This window comes from Ischnura elegans, chromosome 6 (assembly GCF_921293095.1).
Source record: "Ischnura elegans chromosome 6, ioIscEleg1.1, whole genome shotgun sequence".
Taxonomy (NCBI): Eukaryota; Metazoa; Arthropoda; class Insecta; order Odonata; family Coenagrionidae; genus Ischnura; species Ischnura elegans.
Window position 1 is genome coordinate 33,643,257 of NC_060251.1, and position 15,677 is coordinate 33,658,933.

Below are 15,677 nucleotides of genomic sequence, written 5' to 3' on the forward strand. Positions count from 1 at the left end.
GCGTCAATATAAAATATTCCTTTTTTACTCGTTTCTCAATAACCAGACGAATTTACCTATCCATATCTACTCCACCAACAGATCATTGTGCATGTGTGCACGACGTACATCTTTACTCCTTCACCAGAAATATACAGACCTATAATTACACGCAACAAAAAACTCTTTTATTTTAGGTTCTGAAGACCGTCAAAACTTTTTATCTATTCAATGAAATAGTTATCCCAAAATCTACACTAGAAAAACAAAACTTCTGAACGGATCAAAGGTAAACAGCCTTTCGCTCACTCTCGAGATAAAACGTATCAACTAAAATCACTCAATATTTTCATACGGACAGTCCATACGGAAACGCGACTAACATCCCATTTACATGTACATGTTTCCCAAATATGTACTTAAATTATTTTAGGACACCATTTAATCTAAATTCACACGCAATATTGCAGTGCCTGTATGAAATACGTGATATACGAAGAAACTGGAGGGATTTTCGGAAAAACTATCATCCTAACACCAAAAACTAAACTCGCTGACAGCCCCATGATCGTAAGAACCGTATATCGTGGAAATTTTTGTGCGAATTTTTCGAACTAAACGTGCATCACAAATTCACTTGCGCTTACAGAGGTTTCACGGATGTATTTTTCATTCGTTTCTCGAATCTTAGGACCTAACTATCCCACACTCAACAAATTCTACGGCCATTTCCAGGAAAAATACACGGTGATATCTATTCTCAATAAGCAGACAGAATTTGATAGATGTAGCATCTGAAAAAAAATGGAATAATACTTTTTGATGACCGTGAAGAAAACCCTCCAATGCATCTATCTACTATAAAGACCACTTACGACCACTCATTCATTCACGTATACAAATGTTTGGGGTGAACGAGACGAGATACGGCAAAAAGTCTAATGAAGACCCCCTCTAAAATTGTCTGAAACCCCAGGAAAAATTATGAAAACACTAAATTTACAATTATTTATCCGTCTATTCAATTAAAAGTGAGTATAGGGATTAGTTTAAAAAATGGCCACCAAATTCCAATGGCGGCGCGGCAGTCATACAAGCAAACAACAATCATAGCAACATATTTGTTTATGCAAACAAGAGGAGCTAAACTGGGAAAGAAGATAAAGGAAATGAAACGAAAAACTGATAAATATAAGGTAGGAAATTAAGAAAGTAATAATTGAAGTGTCTATTTCTTTGCGTCTTCTTTCCGCAAGAACAAACACCTGTTTAAATCAAAGCGCATTCAAATGAAAAGCGGAGAAATGTAAGGTAAGAAATTAGTTGTTGTTTTTGGTATATTACATCAAGAGTGTGGTGGTTATTAATTTCAAAGTTAACAAGTGCTCTAAATGCCATATTAGAAATATGATTCGTGCTGTTGACGATAGTTCGTATCTTGTTGGCGATACACGATTGTAGTAGAAAGACTTTTAAACAAGTCTTACATAATATAGTTTGGTAAAAATGATTTTATTATCGTGTTTTGTGATGGTGATAACTTTTTATTTTTGTTTACGTTCTTTTTTCCGTTAATTTCCTTTTTAATGTACAATTTTATCCGTGAGCTTCAGGAGTGAATAGGCAGTGAATAATACAATATGGAAGATAAGTGCAAATAAAGGTATTTCTTATTCAATTATTTGTCTTGCGAAAATCACGTTTCCTTGAGTGACTAAATTATTCAACTGTGAAAATTATCGAAATCTTGACATTCACAATGTCTTGTACACCAAAGGCTGTGATCGGTTACTCACCAGATTTATTGCGCATTGCGTTGGATATTAAAGCTGAGATATTTGTGTATCCCGATTCATTAAAACTTTTAATAGAGGTATTTCTGAAGTGAAATCATTCGCGATCAGGATCAATAATATTTCGATAAAATTCGTCATACTAGCCCCAATTCATGCTAAGGCGCATTTGTTTCTAGATATTGATATTCAGTCCCTACGTAATTCGCTTACAAAGGGGAACAGCTGTTACATGTTATTCGTATGTCAAGAATTTGGTTGAGTTTTGTGGAAAATAATTAATAAACGTGTTTTTCATTGTAATACGTAAAGTCGTTATGTTAGGTGTGGAACGTGGTCTCAACGCTTTTTGTATTTGAATTGAATAAGTTAGAGAAACTCGTAGAAATTTATTTCACTTTTTTAGCCCCTCAGAAAAACGTTTCTCTTTATAAATATTTACATTCATATTGTAGCCTACGTACCATGCGCTCGTTTTACGTGAAAGTGGAGATATCGCTTATAACTAAGCTAGCCAGCTTAAAAGTAAACGATCCTTAAGTAACAAGTAGCAAACAAAAAGTGTAAGACCTCCCACAGTGAGCATAACAGGCTGCAGGCCTTTTTCGGGGGGGCCTAGGGGGGGCAGAGCCCCCCCAGCGAGCTAAGCGAGTAAAATAATATAACCACATATTCACCTTGGAAACAATACTATTGAACGTTATGAAAGCTTCAAAACCACCCGCTCAACTTGAAATTCAAACAATTTAATAATTGCAGATCTGTACACATCTACTGTCAACTAATGCTAAACCTTGATTCCACACGAGCGGACTCATCTAAACTCCATAGGCAGATATTTTGAGGAAATAATTTAACAATTATACCAAATAGCTACAAAGGAAGTTTATGGAAAACCAAAGTGGAAATAACCGGATTCAATAAAAATTTAATAAAATAATACATTAAGAATGCCGCTAAAGATGGCTGATTCAGAACCCTACCGTAACAATGGAAATAAAAAAATTTCACTATTTCAGTTTTCTGAATACTGTGGCTATAAAGAAAGCATGCATGGAATTACAAACGAAATTTCAGTTACATAATCATAATGGCTATTACCATAAAAATCATGTTTTGCCATCTTCCGTCACACATATTCAGGCAAATTTATTATTACTCTATACTTAACTGTATCCCTGAAATGATATGCGTGAACGTGCGTGACTAATTGAAGTGCAATGCTATTAAAAAATCACTTAAAACATGTTATAGCATGGCCGTTTTCAAGCGTAACATATGGTGATAAAATAAAGGCCAAAGAGAGAAAATTTATTCCCCAGAGAACAGTACATATAAGCAAATCCTACAACACCAAGCTCGAACAGTACGATAATGCTGGATTTGAGCGTACTTTCTTTTAAGTAAAAGTGCAGTGGCATGCTATTCTTGTATTTTGGAACATAATTACCAAGAAGTAGTAACGATGCTGTTCATTTAATGGCAGATGATTTTGTTTTCACAACGTAACCTGTGAGGATGGAGCATCAGGGTTATTTGCATCAAAAAGCTGCTGTAAGTACTAATCGGAGAAAGCTTACCACTGAGTGAAAAAAAGCGAGCCAATTGATATAAGAACTAATCGCCGTTGCTTAAAAGGTGATGCATAATTTTGATAGGAGTAAAACACGAGAAGTGTTACATTACTGTTAGATTTATGTTTTCGTATAGTTCCTGATTTATTAATTGTGGTAAATCCTAAATGAACCTATACTAAAAAAGGAAAGAACCACTGGCTAAGCCACAAAGTTTTATTCACATATACACTTTTTCTACCACGCAAGGAAACGGATTAACTCATTGAATTTGGCTATGGTAAATGATGGTTTTTATATATAACACGACTTCACGGAAGAAAAGTATAGATTTGGAGTCACTCCGTCACCACCTTAGGTCAATAACATGAGTATAATGGGATACATGGGTACGTGGGATAACATGGTCCTCCAATCTGCTGCATTTTGCCTTTCACTTTCAAGATATCATTTGCTTTTATTATGTAATGTACGGTGTGTCACGGAGCATCACAGAATAAAACATGGCGGTTTCCTTATAATTTGATAGGTTTTATTTTTGCAATTGAAACATTCAGTACTATCTAATCGTGCACAAACGTATTTCATCATAACTAACCAGAAAATATTTCGGAACTGATTCCGGAAATGGATATTTTGAAAAGTGAAGAGAAAATATCCTTGCAAAACTCTTTCACAACTGCCACTACCGTTGTAGATAGCACTAAGTTTTAGTCACAAGTACACGTTTAACACCACGTTAGGAAACGGATGAATTGACTGAATTTGGCAGTGATAAAAAAGGAATTTGCCTGTAGGAAATTTCGTACCATACTCGATTTGTCTTGAACGCATTTTTTATGCCAAAAAAATGTATCAGTGTAGGCTATATATAAAAAATATTCTAGCAGAGGATTTAATACTTGAGATAATTTAACCGTAATTACATTAAAAAAGCTTGTCAAATTACTAAAATTATTCCATAACAAAACAAAAGCCAACATATATTATGACCAATCATCACCAGAATAAATGAGTTCATTTGTAAGAACATTTAGAATGGAGGGATTCATAAGGCACATAAACTACATAATAGGCATTGAAGAGAAAATCACCACCTCTAAAGCATTAGCATCACTTTTATATAGGTTCTGATAATTCATTTGCAATAGTACCTTCGATTGGAGCCACATGACTACACTATAAACAAAGAATACTTTCTTGATTCAGGAAGAAATTGCAAAGACCTGTAATTAACAATATCATAGACAGGTCACATTAGTGTAATATCGAGTAATATTAAAAAGGCTTGATCTTAAGTTGGGTCAGAGTAAATCAGGCATCATGAATCAGCCTACCAAGAAACAAGCAGTTAAAGGTATTTTTTTATAATTATTGCAGATAATCTATCCGTTCTCAAAGAAAAGTGTTCCCTGGATTATGACCAATATTTCTCCACGAAATCTCTTCCGCCTTTCAGCATTAATTATACCCCTAATTAATTGACTATAGATATTTCGCAAAACAATCATTGGCGGAAATGAGGACTTTCACTTCGATCAAATTATACGAGGTCAATAAACTTACTCTTCCCCATTCATAAATACCCAATCATTTTGCCAATATATTCTGCAGCATTGAATATTGGAGCACAAATTAGTCAATTGCTTAAATATTACTATAATTTCAGTAAATAAACTTTTCTTTCCTGTTCTAATACAAGAATAAGCTGAGGATATTTCATTGAATGGGCAGAAAAATGTAAAAAAACAACAGTAAAACACCAAGTGCATTGCAATTATGTCTCATTTCATAGATTTTCAAACAGATATACTGATGTAAATTATAAATGACAAAAGGAAGGGTAAACTAAATTAATAAGGGGATCAAGAATTGGAATATTTTGAGTACAATTTTGTATGATAATGTTACTTTAGTAGACAATGGATATTGATAACTAGGTATTCTATAAATGGCCCATGTGCAACAACATTTTTTGCTAACTTTACAGAAAATATGCCCATTATACACAGCAGGAAACGGAATATGCAACCTCAAATTTTATATGACTGAGAAAATAAAATGTATCAAAGAATATATATTAGTAAATAATGAATCAGTTCAGCGTTTCAACTTGGTGCCAAGATAGCGCAGGAATCAAAGACTGCTACGATCAAATACATACTAATTCTCTCAGGTTCTTTTATATCGTCATTTAGTTGAACCTCTTTTAACCTTTCAAAGGTAGGTAGATAACGTAATTTAAAAAGAAAAGATTATTACCTTATACAGCCATTATGTATAACCCAGCAAAGCACGTAACAAAACCGTTCAATTCAGTAGCATAGAGCCATTTTTAATTCCTAAAAATTAAACATTCCTTAGTACTAAGAATTGAGAATGTATATTGTTGCTGATGTTTTCTGCTTGAAAAATACTCACTACACCATTTATTCAGAACTGTAACTGAACTGGCTACCCACAGTGACATTGGGAACAATTAGGTACCAAATGCCTCGATATGAAATTTACTCTATTCATGCTTCCTAAAGTTGCAGTCGTTTATTACGTAAAATTAGAATTATTTCACCATTTTTCCAAAAAAACAAAAGGTTGGAACAGTACAGGGTACTCAATAAAGTCACCAGCTTATCAATAATTTGAATAACCTAGGTGTAATTAAATTAGTACGTTATACAGAACATCATCAAATGCAAAACATGAAGTGCGGTCGTAAACACTAAAACTCTGTAATAACGAATTCTGCATGTAATCGTTTGAATCGTTTTAACCATTTTTATTTGCGAATATAAAGTTAACTCTATGATTTATGTTGCAATAGATATCAAATCATAAATAAATGGATAAAATAAATACCGCGTAGAAATAAAATTATGAAAAGCTTCGCTCTTAGAGTTTACTATGTGTTTAATGTGTGTGTGTGTTTAATGTGTAATTACTGATTATATGCCACCATATTGAAAGCCTTAGAAAACTAAAATACGCAAATGTGAAAAATACGAAATTTTTAATATATTCTACCAACGGATCTTTTTAAGAAAATAAAACTTGTATTACCCCCTTAACAGATAGCATTCGCGCTTTTGACTACCTTTATCTCGCCAAAGTATTTGAAAATAATAATTCGCGTAATTACTCACTTGATAGCATCAGTGAATCGCTAAAAATAGCGCTTAGTTTTTTTTCCATTTCAAGGACCTTACTATATTAATTATAAAAAAACTTAATGATAGAATAATAGTCAATTTACATTTTTTGCGAATTAATTAGTTAGTAGCATTTTGACTGCAATAATTATTATTACTTCAAAACGTTTGAGCTTCCAACATGAGAAGATAAAAAACTAATGTACACTTTATCTCAAGTTCACATATTCTAGCAGCTAGGAAATTTATTCGTTAATTCTTGAAATTCTAATTAAATTTATTGAAACATAATAGTTACTGAATGAGTCCCACTGTAAGAAGATATTTCTTATTTTACTTTCACTTTGCGTGAAAATAAAGTGTTTATGATCGCATATTGTGGTAAATATTCAAACATAAGGCTTTAAAATGTTAAAATTCAGGATGCAGATCGCTCCTAGCTCTCACTTAGAACGAAACTAACTGGTGCGCAGCGGACTCTGAATCCCTCCAAACGCAGAATTCGTTACCTTGGCAAATGCACGACTATTTGAGCTACCCCGTAACGACGGCGAATACTATGCCCTTTTTAGAAGCAATCAAAAAGTCCGCTCCAAAAAGGACTAATAGACACTTTGAGTGCCGCATGTCGACCGTAATCTAGGTGAAAATTCATTGCTGTCCTAGAATTTTCCGGACACTAGAGCATAAGTAACCCTATCTAACTGCCTCACAAAATTGACTGAAATAGTCGATTGGATGAAAAAGATATTTCCTCTAGGAATGAGAATAAAATTATTACGATCACATCATGTGGTAAAATTGAAAATTTAAAACCTTAAAAATTGGTTGAATTTAAAAAAATGGCCGTTGGCTAAGTCTTTAGCGATCTCTGCTCTCGACTAGCCAAACCAAGTTTGAAAAACCAATTGTTGAAAAGTGCCTCTCGTTTCGACCGCTTTCTATGGGAAATTCCATAAATAAATTCCATTCCTCCTTATCTTGTAGCTCACCTTCCCATGGATGTTCTAAATTTTCAAGGATGAGAAATCTTGGATTTTGATTCTTAACTCATAAACATTTCTTAAACATTTGAAAATAAATGGATCTACAATTTTTAACAAAATCCGCAAACAAAGAACACTCAAGGTAGCAAAACCAAATTCTGAGTGTAACACTGAAATCCAACATTCAGTATCATGAAATGGAAAATCGAAAAATTTAGTAAATTAAGTAGTTACTCATACATTTATTCCTTACATGTATATTATTTTATTTTTGAGCGTGGTAGCGTTAACGGTAGAGCACTTAGCTGTTGATCCTAGTATTCCGGTTTCAAATCCTGGCTGAAGCCTTCAGATACCTCAAAAATAAAATTCACAACATCAGAGGTAGCCGAGGGAAAGTAACTTGTCCCTCTACCCTGACGTCTGGGGTGATATCCGCCTTTGTCTATCCAAACCATCCTTCCAGTTGAATCACTGATATGGTACATATATTTTATTTAACTTCTGATGCCTCTTTTTCATCATGAGCAGTACATATAATCAAATAGAATTTTCAGTCGAAGAAAACAACAAATAGGCACAATATGACGCGAGTATCAGCCGGTCAGCAAAATTCTCAGACTCGGAGATGAAGGAGATGGTGAGGTTATACATGGCATGATCTGGAATTTTATCCATTTCAATCCTAGTCGCCAGCGCAGAGGTCAAAAAATGGTCCTGTTTATACATGTACTCCAGCCAGGGAATTTGATCGTTTGCTCATACAAAAACATCCAATCGGTGAAGACGTTAGATAACGGTTGGATAGAGTGGGGTGATTTACCAGAAAGATGTTTACGAAACAAATATGGCTGATTTTATCCGCTTCGAGTGATTGGGTCAAAATCAATTTTTTCATTGATTCATTGTTACTGCGAGAAGATTTGGTCAAAAGCTTGTAGATACATTTATTTTATTGCATAGAAAATCAACTGTTCAGACTTTTGCGACCTTTTCATGACTGCTTTTTTGCATTACAATTGACATTCACTGCATACACCAGCCTTCGTAATGGATATTTATTTTATAACGAGTTATTTTGATTTAAAAACAATGGTTGCTCGTATGTACTACTATAATCATTGGTATAGCGTGAATTTAACCTACATTTTTTTAAATGTTGGCTAAGTGTATTCACCACAAAAAAAGGTTTATCAATAGGAAATATAATATTATCAAAGCATGTAGCCACAGAAGCATATTACTAAAAGATACATTGGACCAGTGGAGGATATTTCCAGGAGAAAATCATTTAACTCGACCAGAAATGATCGTAGATTACCGATATTACGATCAGGTGTCTAACAATTGCCTATTTAAGTCACCGATAGAGCATGCTGTCAAACTCGGCAGATTGCGTTGGACTTTTTAAAAATACGCTAAATTCATGACGAAAAGGGTGAAGAACACGCTGCAAACTCAAGATGCTATTAGCTCACAAAAAGTCAACCTGAATCCAAAGTTAAAGTTATCTCACTCCAGATTTTTGCATTATTTATTAGTCTCTCACCAATGCAAGACCCAATGTATCTTCCCTGAGATAAAAATCTACGCATCCACCAACCGGAGCCTTTCGCTTTCTAGATGGTATATCTCAGTGATATAACACCTTATCGACGCACTCGTTGCATCACAGATGCTTCATTTTCCTGTCAATTAGTCCATCCATTAAAAAAATCTTCAGAAAGGCAACGTCTGTCTGTTGTTGCACGACGCGACGATATTTTTGTCAACTTTCGCAACGAAAATCATTTCCGAATTCCCCCATAAAGAATTTCGCACATCGCGCGTGGTATAGCGTCAGCGCCACCCAGCGTTTCTCACACGTTCTGTACCACCATGCATCATCCTCCAGCGCTGCCCCCACCCACACGAATTTCTTCCTAACAAGCGTCCCCTCTCCTTTTCTCCCTCCCACTCCCTTAAGGTTACGTTCACTGACGAGCGGCAGATCCGCCGATTTGTATAAAAGAGGGTACTGCTGCAGAGTTCATCATTCAGGCATCTTCGCTCACAGCACACACTACCATCAGCCAAGGAATTACCTCCAAAGGACTCAACATGTATAGTGCACAGGTGAGCGAGAAACATTTTTGAATGTTCAAGTGATCTTCGTTTTGCTTCCTTTTTTCGCTCTTGTTCGCGCTCACTTTATGTGTAGAAATACGATTTGATTTGATTGGTTTCCAATTTTTTCTCCTGAATTCAGATATGCGTAAGAGGACGCATTGCATGCGCATAACTGATATTGTTTCCTGATATATCTTTTATTAAAAACTTGGTTAATTTTCTTAAACTATTCAGGGTACGCAGATTATACTCCCGTGAAATTGCAATTCCACCTAAAGGGTAAAAAAATTAGCCTCGTCACACTATCTGAGGGAAAAAAGTATACTTGATACTTTACGAATGAATGCTTAGAATGGTGTACTATAGATAATTCCAGGAAATTTTCAAGGTGATAGCAGTTTTTACCAAGTGCGACAAAATATCAACTACCACGGAGGCGGCGTCCTCTTAGTGAAGGCTAACAAGTACATATTTCCACAAAAATGAGGCCAATCCACGTTCATGCATGAATTTATTTCCACATGTAATGCTACCCGTATTTTGGCGGTGATAAATGGTGACGATCTGAGGAGTTATAGTGGGTGTCTTATGTTGCACTTGGAATCCCATTATGCCACAACATAGAGAAAAACCTAGGAAAATTGAATGAATAGTTAGCAGAGGCAATTTATGGAACCCTGCGAATGAATAGAATATACATTTTCGGAGATAAAAGTCTAGATCATCAAAGATTCGTTTGGATGGGTGAGGTTAGAACTCAACCCCGACTTAGCTGGAAGCGAATGAGTATCACGCAGTACGAGTAAGGAAAGAGTGGCTCGTGGCAATTTATACCACGTAATTTTGCTATTATTTTCCAAAGTTCCTATTATTCCAAAATTAAATAAATCTAGCGAAAAGAACTAGTGATCCTAGCTCCGCCATCACTGAAGCTTCCCGAAGGAGTCGCTCAGTGATGAATTAGCCATTTGTAAAATTGATGCGCATTTCGAATCTCACCCTCATTATAATGCCACTATCTCTCGTATTCTCTCACACTGTTAAATGCTGAAGATCTCTAGCTACACCAGACCACCATATTAATAAGTAGCAAATGTTAGAAATGTCTTTCGGAACCGGCAGACAGAATACATCATCAAGTAACTATTTATCTGTATCACCTTTTTTTATTTATACAATTGACAATATTCTGTATATTGCCACCTTAGTGTACAGTTTTTTTCTAAATTTAAGTAATATAAATACATAAACTTTCAGAGGTATGCTTCCATGAGCCGTGAAAAATGAATTTGGTAGGGACGTCAATGTGTCACTCCTGTGAATTAAGATTAGGCTTCACCAGAGTTCTTTCCTAAAAGAAATTACGCATCTAACCGTCAAGTGTTCAACCTATGCTAATCGGATGGATAAATTACCACTACAGAGAAAAACTTACACGGATTCACAGACTAAATAAAGGCAAGTAGAATTATAATCGTGTATCGCACATTGGATGATCACAATAGGTCGTGTAACCACACAATGGATGCAGAAAGAGTTATATTCTTAACTTGGTTATATAGCCTTCAATCGGGTTCTTACATTTAGTCGACTCAAACGCCGACTTTAATTTTCTCATAGAAACTCGTAAAACCTAACGGGTCCTAAGTACCAACTCCAGTTTGACAACCTAAAGTCACATATTCAATGTAAAGTGAAAACTTACACCAGCCGTCTCGGGCCAACTTGCGGCAACGGATGCAAAGCACCCACAGTCAATGTAATTTTTGTGACTCACGATATCTATTAGATCCAGTGAATTAACCTTCATTCTACTCACTTAAAATAAAAAACGAGAAGCACTAGTAAAATAGTGGGTACTGCAATCGTGAGAGCATTTACCATAAGGGGTAGGACAACACTTATTCCAGAAGCAATATTATCAAAACATCCATGTTACAATGTCCAACATATAAAATAGCTATTCTAAAATACAAGGCATAAGATCTGACCATGCAATGCCGTGAATATTATTAGCAAACACATTGTGAGGATTTATTCATAAACTTTGGATATCTTATAATTTTCGAAATAACCTGCAATGAAATCTGGATAAAATAATCACCATTGGTCTCCCGGAAACTATCACCAGCTCACGGCATAATAGAGAATAGTAAAAATGAATAAAAGTATAGTGCAACAGCTAAAACAGAGTATTTCTCTAATAAATCGTGTAGAGAGTACTTAAGTACATAATAATGCTCATAATACTCTGGGCTATACCCCTCCCCCACATAGATCCGCCACTGCTAATACTACGTAGTTTTGAACCCCGCATCATAGCATAAAATTATTTTTCTCTGACCGTGAATCAAATGTATTATGGTAACAATACTTTTGTTTCTCTTTGCTTGGGTAAAGGGTCACAATTGTGCTGTCTTAAAAAAAAACAAAATTATAAACAAAATAATTTCTAAGACATGCTGAATCTTTGCTAATGCTTATTTGTTGAAATTTCTCCGTAATATTTCCAGCATGTGACGATTTTGTCCTCATAAATAACGCTGCTTGAAAAATTTTGAATGATTTGAACCTGAAAATACTTAAAGGTATCGCAACTGATAAGTCCTCTCAGAAAAAATGCGCCACCGCTCTCACGCTATAAAAAAAACACTTCCTTTTGGACCGTTACATAAGCTTTCCACCCCGATTCATTCTCTAACGAGTCGGCTGATATCTTCCGTCCGTATCATCGCCCCGAAAACACTAAATACCACAGATTCCAGTTTCCCTTTCCGATTATCGAGCTCACATGCGATTGCCCAACCCAGAAGAAAGAGGGCAGCCCAAAGCGCGTCTACTGGCACGGAGCATTCTTGATTAATTTCAAAACATCCGTCTCAAATTAACTTTTACTTTTATTTCAGGCATTTCTTCTTCTGGCTTGCGTCGCAGCAGTTGCCCTTGCATACCCTGGATACCTTCCCGGTATTGTGGAGCATCAAGAGGTGGATTATTATGTCAGTAGAAGTATATTTTTTTAAAGTGCATTATTTCACATATTTTCATGGTGATTACTTTAAGATAACCTCGGTTAATGTAATAAAAAAACGTTTCTCTGCCTTTGAACCCCGAAACGTTTCATAATAATGAGAAGGTTTTGAAAAAACTGCTTTTTTCCAGCCTTCAGGGCGTGTTCTCACGGCTCTGTCGGGAATCACACATTCAATATAATTGTTTTTCTACATACAACAAAGGCAACGTAATTATCCGTTAGACCGGCGTTTTCCGCAGATCTTTGAAAAATAATTTAAGATCTATTTCATTTTTTATGCATTTTACCGCCGCTATGCAAGTGTTAATAAATTCTAGTAAACTTCCTTAAGCATTTGGGAAGCTGGAGAAACGTTTTTTGAATGCAAATAAATTTATAACTCATCAGCCATAAAAAATATTAGTCTTACAGTTTATTCCGCACTAGGCGATAGAGCATTTTTCAATTTACGTTAGCTTATTTGCTAAATATTCAACAGAAGCATTTTATACTCCTCATTCAGGTTTTCACGAACGAGGGTTTATCGATAACTGGTGCCTACAAATTATTTTCTGCTATTCTCGAAAGGTAATTGCTATTCTAGTGAAGACTGTACTCTGGCATTCATATTATTCTGGTATTTTAAATTGATCTCCAGATATCTGATTAGGTTTCCTACTGACTCCCGGTTTCCAATTTATCCCTTAATGAAGTCCAAGGGAACAGTAACCATACTTGTATCATATATAAGAACTTTCATTTCGAAATTAAGCATCTAAATAAGTTTCTTGATCATACCGTTTTCATATCAACAAACAGGACACTTATAAATCAGGAGCACACGCTATCCATAGCACCGCAACAACAATAAGTGCATGTGCGCTTTATAGACATTTTTTAAACACCTACCCTTTCAAAAGAGTATTTAATTGCTCCACTACTTCACCTATTTCGTGAATGCATACTATCATCGAGGTCTGAGTGATTTCTCATGATTTTGTACTTCAACCAAAATTTTATTCACTTATTGCAAAATATTTAACTGAAATTCAAGTAGGAGCAGCTCCATATTAATTGTTTTCGGATATTTTAAAAGCAAAATCAGAATAAATAGTGGTCCTACGATGTGCAAAATAAAGTTTTGCTCGCTAAAATTTTGAAAGTGAAAAAATGGACACCGTGATGATCCAGAAAATGTTCAATGGTAGGCGATTAGAAAACTATTGTTTGAATAAGGCGGTAGAAGATGACTTAAAGATGCCGCCGGTAACATTCCTAGGTGTTTATTTTGCATTTCCGAATGAAAATGACCTCAATTGGATAGATGTTGGATACTCAAAAGAATCACTAACTGTGAGGCTACAACAAAGAAACATTGGAAATTTCCCACGTTTCAGATGAAGTGAACTATTTAACCCTAGAATGACGGAATGAGCACTTTAATTAATTCGTTCCTTCAATATATTCACAAATTTATTTGAATAAATTTGGACCTTCCTGACTTTTCATCCGCTTGAAAAGCCTTTAAGTTAGTGCAGTGAGGTATCTGCAACGCGAATGTTTTTAGAAAATGAATGAATTTATAACTAGAACGACGACATGCCATAGCCAAAAGTGGCTTACTCCATAGTTTTTGTGTTCGAGTCGAAGGCGAAGTCGTTAACGAGTCATTATGGGCGCGCTGCCGTAGGCGGTCTCTCGTTGAATCTCCAAACAGTCAAATGAATGTGTTTAATGCTAACCTTTATCCTTGGTGTAAACGACTTTGAAATCGATCCGGTGAATTCGCACAAATTTGCGTATTTCACGCATCACTTTTTAATATTTATTTTTCGATCGCAGGCACATCCAAAGTACAACTACGACTACGCCGTGCACGACCTGCACACGGGAGACGTCAAGAACAAGTGGGAGACGAGGGACGGTGACGTTGTGAAGGGATCTTACAGCCACAACCAGCCGGACGGCACCATCCTCACCGTCGAGTACACGGCTGACAAGCACAACGGATACAACGCGGTGGTGAAGAAACACGGCAAGTCCATCCACCCGGAACCAGTGCATCACTTCCCCGCCCACATCGAAGAGAGCCATCACCTGGAATTAACCGACGGACACCATTTCTGAGATGGCTGCGATGTAAAAGAAAACCAAAGACTCTTGTTCGCCCTCAAGTGAATTTTTTGTAAATTTCTCCACCCCTCCATACTTATGCATCGACAAAAAAATGATCTCTATTACTTTGATTGAAGTGAAGGTTAGATGATCATGAACTTAAAAAAATATTCCCCTCTTCCTACTCATCTGTTTTGTATATATGCTGTTTTCTTGTATGCTCTATACCAGAAGTGAGAGTAATCCTTCCTTTCATGCAGTCATTTTATTCTACGAATAAATTATATGACTAGAAACAATACCCTGTCTCATTATTTATACAAATATAATACAATGAGGAAAGGCAAAATTTAAACCCAGGAGTGCATACTATACCGTGCGTATAGGCATATTTTCTAAACATTTTACTTTTATTTTTTTTGGAAGCAAGCACGGATATAAAGAAATGAATTCATAGTTCAAACGAAAGTAATGCTACAATGTAAAGCAAAGAGAATGTACCAAACATTGCTACATTCTCCCCTAAAAAAACTTGACAATGAATCCTTTACTCCTTGCATTTCAAACTAGCCAAACGTGAAGATTCCAGTGTAAAACCAGAGAAATAAAGATTATGCAACGATGAAAATAAATAGGCTGGCAGTTATGTAGCAAAGCTTTCATCACGAAGGCTAAAATTTGTGGATTTTAATCAGTAAAAATCGTTTAAGTAGGGAAGACCCGGGCAAGACGTAACATGCTAATGGGAAAGTGTAGACAAAAAGGTACACATATATGATCAATATAGCTTCCTTCATTATTAATGAGTACTTTGTTCCACAAAATTTGGACTGAGCTATTTGAAAAAAGAGTATGGTAACTTCTCCTAAAACCAATTAAATGGAAACGTACCAATTTTCCATTTTGGCTGTAGTATTCGGGAAAAACGGATACGCCATGTGGGAAAAAAGTATAATTTGGGA